Genomic DNA, 15884 nt, shown 5'->3' on the forward strand with positions numbered 1-15884 from the left:
GGCCTCATTTTAACATTCTAAATTTTAACACGATAAATTTGATGTAGATCTCTCTTGGCATTTTTACTAATGCAATTTCCAGAACTGAAAATAAGGAAAGCGGCTGCTTATCCTATAAACAGCAAGATTGCTATTGTTGTATAAAAACCCAATGTATAATCTGCAGGGATTATAGAAAGAAACAAACGTTAAGGTCCAGCAGTATGAGAAGGCAGAGGTTCAGAGAGCACGGTACCCTACGGCTGTGGTAGAAATGATGCACACCAAGAAACTGGCAATAACAGTAAGTCTTCAAATATACATGCTCAGCTTTGAACTGAATTAGTGGAGAGAGATCTGATAAAACAGACACTCAGCAAAGGCTGTGCAGGGAATACCAGTCTTAAAGTTTCAGCTTTTTGAAAGTCTGCTAATTTGTGTTTATTGGCACAATGAAAGGTTGGACATGAAAAGATATTTAGAACTTAAAAGCTAGAATTGGACTGTTTACATTTCATTCTCTATTAACCATCAGTGAGCATTCTGCACACACACAACCCATGAAACTAATAATAGAGAGAAATTAATTAGATGACTATATTTCAATCATGGGGTTTTCTTGACATTTTATACCAAAGGAATGCAGCTCAAGCAGTTTGTAACTGACAGCCATGCCATGAAATTGCACTACAGCCTTGATAATTATCTTCTTCATTATTTTTATAATATATAAAGAGATAAAGTACAACACATCCCTTTCATTTCATAATAGTATGCAGTAGAATGGAAGTAGCTGAAGGAGGATGTTTGTCTTACAATGCTACAGTTTAAATCGAGTGACAAAGAAAGAAGTATCATATTAACGATGCACAGAGGAAAACACTAAAGCAACCATCCATTATAAAATTATTCTACGCAAACTGCAAACTTATGGAATAAATGTATACCTCAAACTTTTGTACCTTCCTTCCCGTCCTTAATTTTATAGGAATATCAATGACAACTCACCAGAAAGAACAATGTATATTAATCTCATTTTTATAAATTTCTTTCTTAAAAACTGGTGTCAAAGCTTTTTGAAGAAGACTGATGACAGAGAAATGGTCATTTCTTTTTCATCCAGCAGAGACAAATATTTCTGCACTACACAAGCCCAGAAAATGAATAAAAGCATAAAGAGTCCCTTTTGCTGCAGATGGAGACATGAAAGGACCAAAGACCTTATCATACATGTGGGAATCTCCAAAATAATGCTTCCTATTTATTTACACAGAAATTAAACAAAGAGGACAATAACACTATTTGATAGAGCCAACTCCCGGCTACAGAATACTATTTTTCATTATTAGCTGATTTGTGTGGACAAGCTGATGGAGATGCTCTTCATTTTGTGATGTGACAAACCCAGAACATGGCTGTGAGTAGCAACTCAGAACATGGCTTGTCTTTCACATCATGACCCTGAGCAGGAAGTTGGGATATTCTCTTGGTATGACACCTATAAAAGAGATTTATTCTTTTTTTTTTTAGTGTAAGCAACACTGACTTCTTAAACGGGATGTTCTTATCCTAACAACAAAATGCTATGTGCCTCCTTCTGTAGATTGCAGTCGCCAACAGAAGAACTGAATTTTTAATTTACCCATACACTTCCACAGCCACAGAATGCAATCTTGGTTCATATTTGCCATACTATAAATAGATGAACTTCAAAGATTTATTCAGGCTCATTTTTGATTTTGGATTATCTTCATGGCATGCTTATATGTGAGCACTTTGCCACCTGCCATATCAATCAATTTTCTCAGAGGTTTTGCCCTACCCAAGTTTCAAATGAATCAGTTAAAACTTTGTGGGGAAAAAAGTTGGCTGTTTGCCCAGGTGTTGCATGAATTATGCCTTTTCAAGTCATGTTCTTCTCAGATACAATTGACTACTGCAGCAGTTTCCAGTGACAGAGTGGAAGACATCCTTTAAGTGCACCTGACGTCAAATACATCACTAGGGTAAAATGCTTTTCTGTTCTAAAACATTATGTCTATTCAAGAACATTCCATACAGTCACATACATACTCCAAGCAGAGCTTTTCATTGTTTTGCGATGGGTCAGAACAGACAATGATATTTTAGGGCATACAAAGAATAAGACAATACTCCATAACTTTTGATCCTGAAGAACAAAAGACCTGTATTAACCTACATGCAAAGAAAGGGGAGAAGACGAAATGGGGGATGGGGTGTGGAAGAGAAGAAAGAGAAAATATCAGATCTTTGAAGTAAACCAAGGTCAAAAGTTTCCTCTCAAGAATATATGAGCAATGTGAACTTACTCGGGAAGCTACCTCACAAGGTAAACATGTTCAGAAGACAAGTCCTTGAAAAAATTTACAGTGTCAAAGGTTGAAATGAACAAAGTTGTGACTGGTTTGGGGCATCTCCCTTTTGAAATGTTCAAACTTGCTTAATTTTTGGAGATATTTCCAGAGTTGCCACTGAATTATGCATACATTGCTCAAACTTAAGGTATTATTTTCACTTTTTCTTTGCTAATTCAAGAGGTTATTAAGCATAAAAAATTTCTGAAGTGCATATACAGAACATAAATTAAGTCTATTCACATAAAGTCCGTGTCAAGCTCCATTACCTAAGTACCTAGACAGCACCTACAAATAGAAAAGAAACAAAGAGAGGAATTTTCTAAAAATGAGATCTCGAAGGAACATGAAGCACACAGCAGACACACTATCAGATTTCTTCATACGGAAGCACTGCAGCAACAGTGTTGTTTCTTCAAAGAGGCAGCCCCTGAACAACATAAAAATATACAGATTTTCAAACACAGTGAAATATTTTCTAATATGAACATCCTAAAAAGGGGAAATCAATAAATGGCATGAAAAACTTCAAAGACGGACCTCCTGTCAATGACAGAGGTTCTTCAGCAATGTAAAGTCTTTGAAGAAGGACTCCCAGTGCTGGGAAACCTTTGAAGTGACAGAAAGCAGACATTTATAATTACAGAAAGGTGCGGTGTCCAGCAGAGATAGTAAAAAGATATAACTGGGGTATGTGTGGGGGAGGTTGAGCGGTGGCTTGGGCCCTGAGTGACCCTGTCCACCCAAAGCCTAAAAGCCTGCAAGGTCAACTCTATATCCATATGAAAGAGACAATTTGTGAAATGGAGAGGTGGAGAGGACTTAAGACACCAAATTAATGCAGCTTTCACACTTCTAGCATATGTTGATTAAACAAGGCATTCTCTCTTTTCTCACCACCCCAGATTCCAGCACACACATAACCACACAGCCCGTTTTTGCTTTGCACAGCCTATAATTCCCCTAAGGGGACAGCTGGGCTCATTTTGTCCATTAGCCTGGAAACCAGCTTGCATTATGAAGTGGGGTACTCAGATTTAGTGATATTTTTCTCAATGGTTTTCAATGGGGATATCACGCCTCCCCGAAATTCCTACTGTCCCCTTTCCCTATTTTTCAATAAAGCAACGTAGAAATACAGAGAAATTAAAAATGATATTCTGGAAGAAACTCACGCATGCATTCTGGAGTCATTTGAATTTTTGGCAACTTGAAAATGAAAATATCAAAGTGTAATTCATAGGAATGGATTTTTGGCTTCTTCTCAAACTGCAAGGTATGTCTGTAGGGTATTTTTGGAGTAGACCATGTTCTGCCCAGAGCTCAAAACCAGTCATTTTAGCACAGTATTGAGCTCAACAGTGCCCAGCAGACAGACAGAGGAAAACATGCTTCTTCCTACCCTTCCTATTTCCACAGCCTCTGGTTGTCTAAAGCACAGGTCCAGTTCTCTTGGTTCTTCCTCGGAGATCACCATAGCTACATTTAGCCATTTATTTTTAACCCTTTCCTTTTCTTTGACATGTTAAAAGTAAATCCATTACAGGAAAATGTCTGATGCAATCCAGGGCCTTCCAGGAAGCTGAAACAAAAGGCAAGCAAGCAAATCAGCCACCTCATTTTCATTAACTCAGTCTCTCTTGTACAGTTAGCCCAGTAGCAGGCATCAGAACTGCTTACAGAGGGCTGAAAGAGGTCTTCCTTCCATTCAAGACATCTATACGTCCTGGTGTGAGAAGGACTCCAGAGCTATATCCTGTATCTCTGTCTGCGAGCCTTAAATCCATACAGGCAGGAAAAAAAATTGTACTATTGAGAAGGAAAAAAGGGTTTCTTTTTCTCTGTGCTTTCCTTCATGCTTGTATAGTTGAGTACTCATAAGCAAAGGGTGGTAGAAGATCCTTTTAGCACTGAAATGAACAACAAGGGCCATGATGCTTGGTATCTTTTACAGGCTCATGGCATCTGCAGATCTCAATCAAATCCAGTGACTAACACCGTTTCTGAATGGGAAAACTGAGATCCCAGGCTTACATTCAGGCAGGTTCTATAGAAAAATCTTAAAACCTTAGCAGTGACATACCAAAGTTTATTACTGTTGGAAATTCAGGGTAGACAGCATTGAGTCTCTTTCTGCCTGTAGACAACCTTCAGATTCAGGTTAAGGTCAGAACTAGATAAAATAACATCACAGTCCAACACAGTTTTTAGAGAATTGCTGAAGGTTTTTTTTTGCTGAAGTCTTTTTTTTTTTTTTTTCCTGGTCAAACAGCAACTATGTAATTAGGATAACTGCAGTAACGTTTTAAAGAAAGTGCTATAGAGAAAAATGTAAACTACAGTACATATAAAAGCACTGTATTTGTTTTCTCATGCATCAACAATTTAGTTTTTCTTCTATTCAGGAGGTTGGCCTGAAGGAAATAAGGGAGAGGAAATCACAAAGATTATTATCTTTTTATAACTATCTTTCTAAAAGTTATGGCATCAGCTACATGATGCGCCTAGTAAACAGAGAAAAAAAAATCCTAAATACCAATGCAGAGACCGTATGGAAACTCAGAAGGCAATTAACATGCAGACAAAAATTTTAAGAGTAGTGATGAAATTAAGTATTGTTGCCAGAAGATGTTTACTACTTAAAATATCTTTCAGGTCTTTCAAGATATTGCTTGGAGGATTTGGCATGACAAAGAAAGCAGATGTCAGATAACACATAACACATCAAGAAACCAATAATATATTCCAAGCTTAAGAGTCCTGCTGGTGATATGGGACAAAAATATGTCTGGGCAATTTGAAATAGCTTTTAAATAAAACAAAATCAAAACAAATTTAGTCGTTATTTTTGAAGTGTCTGTACACAATGTAAATTTTGTGCTACAGAAAGTTAGACTACAGACTGGATACACTCAACAAAAACTGAATACCCTAAATGCAACAGATCAGTGGAAATTGTTTTCTGATATGCAGTGCTCACTAGCTGCATAATATGCAGTGGTAAGATTTGAACAACTGAAGTTTTGGTACATGGCACTGTTTATGCTATCTGTTTAAAGTCAATACTTCCATAAAATATGCAACTTCAATTCACAGCTGGACATGATTACAAAAAGAAGTTGGAAATGTAAAGGCCTTTCCAAACTGAGAAGCAAGGAGATCTTCCTCATGGCAGATGCATGATAACCCTTCTGCATACTTTGCAACACCGCGTTCACTGTGCTCTAGCATGTGAAATTATGTGTGAAGACCTGCACATATTGTTATCTGTCTTTTCTCCTTTTCTTCCCTGTCACTGAGATCCCTTAGTAGTTGTTCCTCACTCTCATAGCCTAAATCCTAGATTTCTAAGATCCTAGACTTCCAGGCGCAGATGCTTTCTCCCTTAGAGTGAGGATGTGCTCCCTGCTGAGGATTTGAATTGGAGCACTGCTTCTTGGACAACAGCAGAAGAGGTCATTGCATAGCACTATGGGTAATGCTTTACTTATAAATGAGACCACAGTAAAACAGAATTAACTGCCATCCTCATGTTAGTGCACTAATTACACCCACATGATTATCCTCATAGCATGGTAGAAAAGGGATCTGCATGAACATACATAAAGGGACTTATAGTGAGGCCTTAAAGTGAGGGCCAAATGCTCTGAATTTAATACCACAAAACAAAACATGAGCAGACAGTAGTATAATTTATGATGGGAAGGTTGGAAGACCCATTACAAATATTTCTGGTTATTGAAACACATCAGGGGTGGGTGACTGCTATCACTTATCTTACAAATAAAAGGAACTTGGAAAGGAAGCAGTAAGTTAGCAGATAGGACGATATACCTTTTCCATGTATTGAAAGGTAAAAAAAAAAAATAAATCAGATATAGCCATGGCCTCAGAATTAGGAGATAGAGGAATAAAGAATGACCAAAAGTTATGTTTGGTTGATATTCTTTTTTTTTCCCCACTGTAAATGATAATAAGTTCAGTGAGTTTGCCAAGATGTCATCTTTGTCACATTCCTTTTTGCTGTTCTTTCCTTATATTTTGCCTGAGAACACAAGAAACAGATTTATGAAAAATGTATGCTGTTGTCAAGTACATACAAGTAATTTCTGTGAAGTGTTAACTAAGAAGGACTTACCTGCCAAAATGTAAGTATATGTTTGTTTTTAAGCACTTTTTATTTTCATTCTTCTGTGGGAATCATCAAAATATGATAATTTATTGTTTAAATTCTAAACTTCAAATATAATAAACTAACTTGAGACAGGACCAATGCTGAGAACTCAGTAATTCTTCTTATACCCATTGGATTTCAGGTATCTTTCTAGCTCCCAAATGCCTTTCAGATCCTAGATATAGCTCAAAGACAAAAAAAAGACTTTTACTTTCTTTTCAAATATCCATCAACAGATTGCCTACTTCATTAAGTAGCCTTTTCCAAACTGTGCTGTGCATAATGATAACTTCAAATGTTGTATTAGCAGCTGACAGCATAAATCTATAAAAACTAATAAACCAACAAAGCCAACACAACAATCAACCAAACAAAAAACCCCACAAACATTCTGAAACTTTTCCAAAACAGATTCAGCCATTGCATTCACTTCTGTTCTGTTCTGTAACATCCACACGCAGTTTTCATAATGTTTTTGTTTGCTTTTTTTTTTCTTCCTTTTTCTATTAAATAATAGGGCATGGGTCAGACCTGTAATATTCTTCATGCAGCAAATAGTAAAAAGGAGACAATCCATTGCTCCAACAAGCGCACAGCCTTATCCTGCATGTAGTGATGCGTGTGTGAAATCCAAAGTCACTAATTATAAAACTAATTTTTATCAATACTTGTAGGAGTAAATCTACTTTTGACTAATAGCTTACTAAGATTGGCCTGATGCGTGAAATCGAACACAAAGAAGAGGACGAAAGTCAACACAACAGAAAATGTTAATCAATACAGCTGAATTAGAACTTCTTTTGTTGTTTCTGGGTTGGTTACATTCTGAATGTCCTTTGTGAAAGGAAAATGTGTTAACTGAAAGCAACTGAGGCTCAGTTCCAGGGCAAAACATGGCTCTTTGTCCCTGTGTGGGTATCTCACCACATGGAGATGGCAGCAGTGGTATGGGACACACAGAAACCAGGATGTTCAAATCCCTGTGCCCTGGCTCTGTGGTCACCGCTCCCTCCAAAACACAGCCACCACATGATGAAAGCCTGAATCCCACATCATGCATGAGTCAGATCACAGCCAGGCACACACTGATGTTCTGCAGTTCAGAGAGCTTCTTGTGCACATTCTGTGTGTTGGCACCAACTGCCCTTCCTTGGGTGTGTTGGGGTGGGCACAGACCCTAACAATTAGGCAGTGTTAGCTACTGGGGTGAGAAGGGCTCTCTGTGACTCAAGGCAAAATGAATTCAATTCCCACAGCTGCTAAATGACAAAGACTTCAGAGATACCACTTCTTCACTTTGAAGGATAGCAGGACACAGAACAGGAGGGGAAGAGGTGAACGTCATCCTAAAGAAAGGACAGCTGCTCAGAGTCCCACCTCCACTGTTTTTTTGTAAAGGGAAACCCCATGGTCCAAAAGCCACAGGGAAAAAGGAAAGAAACAAGGCAGTAGAAGATTGCCCTTACTTCTATATGATCCAGGTTCTTTGCAAATATAACGGATTGTTATGTTGCAGGAAAACTGAGCAACTAGCTGGAGCCCTCCTGCAGAAATCAAGGCCAGAACTGCACAGGTCTTTGACCTTGTCTGATTTTCAAGGGCATTTCTCTTAGCTGTTTTGCAAACTATGCTATCTCAATTTTGGTGACTGCGTCAGCCTAAAATGCAAAGCACGAAATTCAGATACCTCCGAGACTGTTCACTTTCTTTTTGATTTCTCTACCAATATTATAATGCAATATATAGAGGGGCTATTAGAGCATTCCGAATTAATCTATTCAAATTGTTATTGTTTGGAGAGCATGCATTTTTCTGAGAATCACCTACCACTCGTACCCATAAACTATGCACTGTATGGAAGGTTGGATAACATCAAAGGAAGCAGATCCTTTTCAGTAATATATTGTATTCCGTAAATCAGCTTGAAAGGTATTTTTCGGCTCATTTTGATTTTTATGCTTCCTTTTTCCTGCTGCTTGATGTAAAACTGACAAAGTAAAACTGACAATAAGCAGCAGAGAGATGCAAGCTTCCTAGTACAGAAGAGTAAACATTCCTCTTAACAGATGGAGTCATTTTCACTTTTATTATCATTAAAAAACTTCAAAACTCAGTGCAAGTGAAAAGAGCCAACGAGCTAGCAGTGTGCTCCTGGATGCTGCTTTGCAGCTAGATTTTTACAGTGGGCTGTATATTATCTTTAGACGATCATGTAAGACAATATCAGCTCTATATATAGTATAACCTTGAAGAATATGGCCCAATACTTGGTGTAGGACTGTGGTAATTGGACTGTGAAGGATAAGACAGCCTACTTAATTTGAGTCACTGTGCTGTTATCACCCAAAAGCTAATACTTGCCACAGCAACACTAGACTGCAGATATTGCCTGCTTTCCAGAACTTAATAGTTTCATTTCCAATGTAGAAACTATGTAGAGTGCAGATGACAACCAGAGAGCAAATATCAAAGTTGAAAATGGGCTGTAACACATACATGGCCACTGCTGAAGTGGAAAGAGAAAACACTTCCTAGGGAAGCAAGTCCTTGAAGGACACCTCATGCCTGAGCTGGCAAAGCTGTGAGCCAGACTGCATTTGCAATGCAAGACAAACACCAAAACATCCATGGGATCAATTCTTTCCCATCCCTGTCTTTATGAATCTTCTCCATGTAAATCTTCCCTGCCCTTTTCACTGTCACAGAGGAGCTTGCTATTCTCAGCAATCTATGGACATATGTTATAAAGTAATGTACACGATACTGCGAGCAGCATCACACACTGAGGAAATCATTCTTTCTGTTAGGAAAAATATTGTGAATAATTATTATTAATTTTTCTTTTGGTCATCCAATCTTGTGCTGTTTTCAGTATATGTTGCTTTTTTTTTTTTTTTCTAAGAACATCCAGCATTTAGGAATGTCTCACAAATTATTTTGGAGAGGAATACACATTATGAACCACGAGGGTTTTAAACTACAGCTACATTTCCAGATTCATAGAAGCTGGCCCACATTTAGATGTAAAAACTCCATGTACAATGTTTCCTTTAAATTTTCGCTGTTATTTTACACACTCAAGTAGCTGGTGGTAAATTGTAAACACTGCTGAAACCTGCAGAGATCCTTTTATAAAGAGTTTAAAAAGTCATTTCAGATTTAAGCCAATGGGTTGTTAATTTACTTCTGCATTTGGGAGCTGTAAAACTGTAACTATAGCATTTTATTTTCGTATATAGCTTGTAGACTTAGTATAAAAAGAATTTTGTTTGTTAACCACAACTTTTTGCTTGACATCTCCTTTAGCTACAGACCCATTTGTGAGAGCATTTTCTTTGCCTGAAATGGGCAGCAATTTAATTTTCTTTTTGCTTCTTTAATGTATCAGCAGAATCAGTTAGATGCTGTGAATGAGTAAGGAATAATAATATTCGGAGAAAATTGCAGAAATAAAGAGTAAATAACTCAGTGTTATAGAAGGATTAATATAATGGGATCACTCAGAAACTATCAGGATCATTAATGAAATTAAAGTATAACCCATGCTAATTTAAAAATTCAGTTAAAGGCTATGTTTAAAATTACTTAATGTCAAGGGAAAATATATATAAATTATGAAAATAATTATTACAGAGCTCTGTCTGGAAAGTACCCATTTACACAAGCCTAAAGTCACCCATTGAGTTTATTTGCATTGATACACTATATTATCGAGCAGAAAATTATTAAGTGAAATGGCTTGGTTCCATTTACTTGTAGATACAGCTAAAACACAAATAAAGATACAAACACATTTTTACTGTTTTCCTTGAATTATCTCCATCTGACTTTCATGATAAATAATCTTAAATTAATTCAATTTTCTGAAATAGATACTCTCGTACTTATGGCACAGATTAACTGAGGACACAGAGGAGTCGTGAGGGGGTGACAGCAGCACACAGAGAAAAGGCTGAATTGCTGCTGGGTTCTTTGAGCTTCTGTCCATCAAATATTGCAGAGTTATATCATAGAATCATAAAGATTTGAAAGACTAATAAGATTACCTATTCTAATCACCACCATACCGCTAACCTATGTCCCTCGGTGCCACATCTACATGGTTCTTGAAAACCTCCAGGGATAGTGACTCTACCACCTCCCTGGGCATCCACCCACTCCCCGTATGTACACTTACAAAGCATGTGCAAATACAACCATCTAGAGATCACAAAGTTTTCTGTTTGAGCATCGGCAATATTTGTCAACAAAATGTATAAAACCTAACAAATATTTTGTTATCATGGTCTAAAAGGAGGATGGCAAATAGTTAAACTCCAAGAAGAGGCTTGGAAATCTGCTACCAGTGAGAGATTGAAGCAGCTGAAGAGATGGTTAATACAGATTGGGATAACAAGTTGACATCTCAAATCCATGTCTGTCTTTTTACAGATCTTCAGTGGAATCTGGATTTCACCCACAGTTTATGGGAGAATAGGAAGTTTGTAGACAGCAGTAGAAGTTATTTTATAGGAGTCTTTGCATAGCTGAAGTGACAAAAGCCTTATTTGTCATACACCTGGAAAATTTCCTTGCCATTAGAAGTTTGTCATTAAAATTCAGGTGTCTTTGCTAAATTCATACAGTTAAACAAAAAAAAAAGTGATTCTAATGGAGACAGCAGGCCAAATTCTAGGGTATGGTTTTGAGAAAGCTGGAACAAATTATTTCAATCATTTCTTTAAGATATAGAATTCAATGCTGGTCCTAAATAGGTATTCACTGAGGTTCACAGATGCAGCACAGCAATATTTTTTCCCTGTTTGCCCCATGTCCTGAGCAGTCCTGACGCTGACATTACACTTGATTGATACTGAATACTGACAAGTGTGGAAGAACTGAAGCTGGCAGAAAATGATTTGGAGACCATACTCTTTGAAGTTTTAACAGAGTTGGTGCAATGAGCACATACTGCAGGAAGTAAATAGCTCCTGCACGGACCATGCACCAAGATGATCACAAGCAGGATTTGCTGTCAGTGACAACCTTTCTGGCCACTACCACAGTCCATGCACAATTATAGTGAGTTACTGAAACATTACAAGTCCAGCCATTACAAGTCAGTAAGGAGGTAAAATCTGAAGTAGCTCATTGTCCAGGATTCCAAAGTTGGAACAGTAAAACTACAGCCCAAATTCAGATATAAATGACAAATTACTGTGATTAGTATCCTTCAGGTCTCCAGATAGACTCTATAAAGCCCCTCCAAATCTAATCAAACATACTCCTGCTCAGTCATTAAAACATGCAGTCATAATGGTCATGTTCCTGCAAGCGCAATTAATTTGGTCCAGTTTGTGAAAAGAAGCCAGAGCTGAGAGAGTTTTTTGTTTTTCGTTTTTTGTTGTTTCAGGTGACCTGATGATTTGTTTCCAAACCTGGAACAGTCTGTGCCTTTCTTTTAAAAACAAACTAGGGAAATATGTGGCTTTAAAAGCAAAAACACATCTGCAGAAAGACTTTGCTGAATGTATTTCTCCCTTATTCTATTTGAGATGATCAAACAGTAGGTTCTCTTTTATTCAATGGCTCTCTTATAGTCACCATATTCAATTACATTTAACATACTTTAAAGTTACATACAAAAGCTGAGCCAGAAGAAATAAAAGAATAGAAATAATCTTTAAGTAAAATAATGAGTTACTAGCACAATCTTATATATGCACATCCTGAGCTGAATCATTCTTTCCCCCCAGTAATTTAGTGATATCAGTTACCAAGTGTAGTCTGCCTTTTTGTCAGCGTATGACCCTAAACCAGTTTTTTAATGTTTCACCAGTCCAATTAGAAACAAAGGATGCAGTAAAGGAGAGACAGAAGGATAAACAATACAACATCTTCTCTGTAATATGTAAATTTAACTAGAAAGAAAACCAGCACAATACTTCACTTGAAACATTCAAGATGTAGCTGTGCCAAACACCAAATGCAAAACCAAGACTGTTAGGTAAATCCCATCACCTCCAGTCCCTGACACAGAATAGGAATCTAACAGCAAATGTTTTCTTTGTTCACAGATCAAGCTATTCTTTACCTGTACTCAGCTCAGCTCACACCTGCTTTTTTGCTCTCTCTCTGCCTTTGTTACATCCCTGAACAACATTAGCAGTGGCTCTCTGCATAATGCTTTTGCTTTTTATCCCATTTCCTCCCTGCCCCTGCCCAGGTACACACAAGGCAAGCTCCCATACTACTGTCATGCAAATCTCTCCCATACGTGTAAGGGAGCTACACTCTTACCTAACACAAACTTGTCTTATGCACTGTGCAGTCCCAAACATTTCAGATGTTTTGAGTTTCCCGGTGTCTTCTATTCATTCTGCTCTGTCGGGTAATTGTCAGAGGCTGCATGCTTTGAAATCTCTGTTCCAACAGTGTCACATTAGGAGAAGAATATTAGCCTTGGTGTTCAGTAACAGACTGAAAGCAGACCTGAGAACAGAAAAATATGAAAATGGACAGAGTTTATTAAACCTAATATAAAAATAGACATTGCCTTTTAAAATAATTTAAGTCATGTGGGCATCGGAAGGAATCAAGAACGAACGCTTCCAAAACTCCAGGTTAATTTTTAAAATATTATTGGAAGTTTATGGATGTTTGACCTCATTAACTAGAAGGGTATAAAGTTTGGTTTAACTTGAGTGAACAGAAGCAAGCAGCATTGCACTGAACTGCGCTCTTTGCTGAGATCCAGGAGGACTCTGCCTTCATTCCCAAACTTCTGAGTTCTCTGATTTCTTTATTAAATCCTTCATAAGTGTAACGTTGTACATACGAAGGAAACCACACAGTTTTTCGTTGCAAGTTATTTGACCTCACAAATCTTTCACCAGATCTGACTTCTGGGGCTTGAAAGGTCAAGACAACATTTTATCCTGAAGAGTTGGTCAATAAGTAGTTGAAAGGCATAATTAATTAGTAGTAAGTTATTTAATTTCAGAATAAACAGGGATAAAATAGGTCAGAATAACTGAATTAAGAAAATAAAATCCAGTGAACACGTCACAGGTGCACAAATGAGACTATTTAGCGTACTGTGGGCTCACTTGAAAACAAAACAAAATGAACCAGCAGAAATCTGAAGCAAACAAATGCCTGAATAAAAAGTAAAGAAGTAAAATATAGAATAACTGCTGCAAAAATAATTGTGTGCTACTTCATCAAAATTGACACTCTAATAATAATGTTATTATATATATAACACACAAGAGTGATTAGTGCATTTGCAACAGAGCAGAACAGACAAGAACTGTCTGCTCCAGCAGTTTCAAAATAACTTTGAATAATACTGTTTACAAATCTTAATGCAAGTACAGAATGTCAAATATTGCTAAGCCTCACTGTAAAGCTGCCTTCCTTCTTTCTTGTCTGTGTCTCATCCATTCCAGACTTTCTTCTCTGCCCCAGCCTACAACTACTGCTGCTTTACTACCAGCAAGACTCCAGCACATCCTGACCCCAGGATTTTACTATGGAGATTTTTCTCATTCCTATATGTCTGGCCTTTTTGTGCCTCTTTGAGCTTGCCTTTATCACAGTCCCACTGTGACAGTCCCCTATCCACAGGAAGTCCTACAACTACACCAAGTTGTTAATTATTGCTGCCCTGAGCCTACAGCAGATCTACCATTTCTAAAGATTCCCAAAACGTTCTGTCAGCAGCTGTTTCCACCACTGATTTCATTGTTCATTTGCCTTGCTGTGCCCACTGCCCTCACGCAAGGCCCTTCTTGACAGCTTACAAAAAGCAGCCTTTTTTCTGCAGAGCCATAATATGCAGACTATCCTGCTGCCTCTTTCCTCTGGGAATTTACAAACCTATGTGCCATGGTATCCCTAATAGTGCTGTTGTAGATAAGTAAACACCTTTCAGACTGTTCATAGCATTGCAACCCAAAGTAAGTAGTCGAGTTCCTATTGTCTGAATTGCTTAAAAAGTATCTTATAACACACACAGTGAAAGTTCATTATTGGCAAGGGACAAAACACAGCAACTTATAGGATGTTTTTTGTCTCTGCATTTTGTGATATCCTGAAGAGCTTAACTGCAAGAACTGGGCACATTTCTTCCAGTGTGAACAATGGCTCTAGGTTACATTATGCACCTTTATTGCCTTACCATAGTTATCCATTGGCAAGTGTCAGTTCAGGTATCCTTAGTGGTTTTATCAGTTATTCCTTTAGTATCTGGGGAGGAACTGCTTTTGTTTCCTGCTTTGCATAATGGAGGAATTCAACACAGGTCATGAGAGTGAAAACACTGCTCTGCAGTCACTTCAAGTCTTAATTTCTTTAACAATCTGATCTCTCCAAACTACACAGTGCTGGTCACTTCTCAAATTCTGTTCTGCCTTTGCCAAAATGCAGATGAATTGGCATGCTTCCATGCATAGAAACAGGAGAGCACTGCTTGGGAAGGCATGGAGAGCACACACATTTGTGTACCACATGGGAATGCAGATGCCTAGAGAAGCACAGAAGAGAATAACTATAGAGGTCATGATTTGTAATCAAGCGGCACCTTTTTTGCAAAGGAGAACAAGTGCAGGAAGAATGCTTCCATGGTCATGTCTTCACAGTCCCACTGTGACCACATGGGTGCTTTCTTCACACATGTAGATGTTCAGAGTTTAGCCAAAGAACTGATCTTGTGACCAGGGTGAGTTAGATGTGAACGCTTACAATTATTCCAATTATTCCTCAAAGTCTTCCTTTTTTTTTTTTTTTTTGCTTTTGCTTTAAACGTTAATATTTATATCAATAAGTAGTAGACTCAACCACTTTCTAGGCTTCTCTGTTCATCTGTGTACCAGTTGTATCTTTTTTTCCTCAGACAGCCAAAGATTTTTCAGCTGCAATAAAGAAAATGCCAAGGGAAGAGAAGGGTAATACCTTTTAGCATTTATGTATCTTTTGAAGCTCTGTGTAAATGGTAAGGCCCCTCATTTTATTGCACACTGTTGGCATTAGTTGGAGCAGGAATCTCATAATATCAGCTGGGAGGACCCACGCACAGTCACCACAACCCCAGGAATAAAAGAATTAACAGCCTTAAAAAATGGAAAAGTTTTTAAAAGAGATATTTTAAAAGGCTTGACTCGCAGCCAAGTGTTAAGACACTTAAAACTTGTATTTACTATTTAACGATTGAGATGAAGTATCATAATTCAGCAGCATGGAATGGGACCTCTTACTGGGAAGGCTAAAGAAGAAAACCAAACCAGTACAAAAGGAAACCCCCTCTAGGGAAGCTCTCACACATTTGGACCTTGAGTCTAGTTAGAGTAGGCCAAAACCTGATACTTTTATCTCCA

At 37.7% G+C, this 15884-nt stretch overlaps 1 long non-coding RNA gene across 7 annotated transcripts in view; it reads right to left on the reverse strand.

The window, feature by feature from the left end:
- Nucleotides 1-3612: 3612 nt before the first annotated feature.
- The window catches only part of LOC116230821 (uncharacterized), a 183032-nt gene continuing 170760 nt past the window's right edge, over nucleotides 3613-15884 (reverse strand). For 6 of the 7 annotated variants that reach the window (XR_016469643.1, XR_016469641.1, XR_004167308.2 and 3 more), the window contains one exon: nucleotides 11451-12999. This is a non-coding gene — a long non-coding RNA (uncharacterized LOC116230821). Of the gene's footprint in view, nucleotides 3937-11450; nucleotides 13000-15884 lie in introns of those variants that run through there. The other variant, XR_016469642.1, reaches the window with a different exon arrangement.

The sequence above is a fragment of the Phasianus colchicus genome, chromosome 10 (assembly GCF_987193195.1).
Source record: "Phasianus colchicus chromosome 10, bPhaCol1.hap1.1, whole genome shotgun sequence".
NCBI lineage: Eukaryota > Metazoa > Chordata > Aves > Galliformes > Phasianidae > Phasianus > Phasianus colchicus.